This window comes from Arachis duranensis, chromosome 2, assembly GCF_000817695.3.
Source record: "Arachis duranensis cultivar V14167 chromosome 2, aradu.V14167.gnm2.J7QH, whole genome shotgun sequence".
NCBI classification, from domain to species: Eukaryota; Viridiplantae; Streptophyta; class Magnoliopsida; order Fabales; family Fabaceae; genus Arachis; species Arachis duranensis.
This window is the reverse complement of record NC_029773.3, coordinates 38,132,031-38,134,355: the sequence shown is the minus strand read 5'-3', so window position 1 is coordinate 38,134,355 and position 2,325 is coordinate 38,132,031.

Here is a 2,325-nt window from a genome sequence, read left to right as displayed (position 1 = left end):
TACAATCAAGGTGGCAACTATAACTAAGGATGGCAGGATAACTCTAACCAAGGCTGGAGAGACAATTCTAACCAGGGTTGGAGGGACAATTCTAATAGAGGAGGCAGAGATAACAATGGAAATCAGAGGTGGAATAACAATAACAATTTCAGGCAGTAGAATCAGACTCAGTCCTACAGAGCACCTCATTTAAGACAACCTCAAGCCTCTCAGCAGACTTCTCAGACCACTTGCCCCTCTTCACCTCCTAATGATGAATTACTACAAGCCATTGATCGGAGACAACAGGCTATGGAGAATAATATTAATACAACTATGAATGTTTTGACTTCTACTTTACAAACTCTTGTTTCACAGATTGGATCAATGAACAACTCCAACAACCAGTCCTCAAGCTCTGGTGGACTTCCCTCTCAACCATTACCCAACCCAAAGGGTGGTATTAATGCCATCACCCTAAGGTCTGGAACCACACTATAGGAGAGAAATCAGGAGGAGCCAAACCCACCAAAACATGCCTCAACTGAAGAGGTAGTAGAATTAGAAGATGTTGAAGAAGAAGAGGACATACAGGACATAGCTGAGAAAAAAGAAGCTCAACTGCAGAAGGAAGCACTAAAAGGCACAGACACTGCAGAAAACACCACTCCCATTCCATTTCCACAACTTGCAAGGAAGCCCAGGAAGCAGTTGGAACCTGACCCCAAAATGGTAGAAATCTTCAAAAAGGTTGAGGTAACTGTTCCCCTTTTTGATGTCATTCAATAGGTACCTAAATATGCAAAGTTTCTAAAAGATTTATGTATACATAAAGACAAAATTAATGAATTAGAAACTATTCCTTTAGGAAGTTCTATATCTGCTTTAATGGGAAATTTACCTGAAAAATGTAGTGACCCAGGTCCTTGTATAGTTAGTTGTACTATTGGTGGTGTAGTAATTTATGATTTCATGTGTGATTTGGGAGCATGTGTTAGTATAATGTCTTTATTTGTATATGATGTTTTAAGGTTCCCTCCCTTAAAAAGGTCGGCAGCTCGTTTTGTGTTGGCAGATAAAAGCATTATTACAGTAGCTGGAGTTGCTGAAGATGTTTTGGTGAACATTAAAGGGCTCACTTTCCCAACTGATTTCTATATCTTGGAGATGCCCAATAATGACTCAGATAAGCCATCATCAATCCTACTTGGCAGACCATTCCTGAAGACATCAAGATTCAAATTAGATGCTTTTTCAGGAACATATTCTTTTGAAATAGATGGCCGGATAGTAATCTTCAATTTGAATGGAGTCACAAACAACCCTCCAGAAGATCATTCTATCTTCAAGTGTGATATCATAGATGAAACTGTAGCTGAAAATCACCAGGAAGAGTTGGAAGAACAGTACACAGAACAAGGTCCAAGTGTAGGGACTCTATTAACTGACAATAAGGGCACTTCGGCATTTTCACAAGCTCCAGACACTCCAGAGCCTGCCCATGACCAGAAGATAGAGTTGAAACCTCTCCCTCCACATCTCAAATACGCTTATCTTGAAGATGGGCAGAAGTTTCCAGTTATTATTGCACATGACCTCACTCCTGAACAGGAAGAGCAGTTACTTAGTGTGCTGAGGAAGCACAAGAAAGCAATTGGGTGGAATTTGGCAGACATAGTAGGCATCAACCCTCAAGTATGTGAGCACAGAATATTTTTAGAGGAAGGAGCAAGACCTGTCCGCCAACCCCAAAGAAGACTAAATCCCACTATTTTGGAAGTTGTCAAAAAGGAAGTGACCAGACTATTGGAAGCAGGTATCATTTATCCCATTTCAGACAGTGAATGGGTTAGCCCAGTACAAGTGGTGCCCAAGAAGTCTGGAGTCACTACAGTGAAGAATGAGCATGGAGAGCTCATAGCAACCAGAGTACAAAATGCTTGGAGCATCTGCATTGATTACAGGCATCTCAACCAAGCTACTCGCAAGGATCACTACCCACTTCCATTCATTGATCAAATGCTGGATCGCCTATCAGGTAAATCACATTATTGCTTTTTAGATGGTTACACAGGTTATTTCCAGATTCATATAGCTCCTGAGGATCAGGAAAAGACTACTTTTACATGTCCTTTTGGGACTTATGCTTACAAGAGAATGCCCTTTGGCTTGTGCAATGCACCAGCTACTTTCCAGATGTGCATGATGAGTCTTTTCTCTTATCTTATTGAGGACTGTATGGAGGTTTTTATGGATGATTTTCGTGTTTATGGTGATTCTTTTAGCCTTTACTTAGATGGATTATCTAGAGTATTAGATAGATGTGTCAGTACAAACCTTGTATTA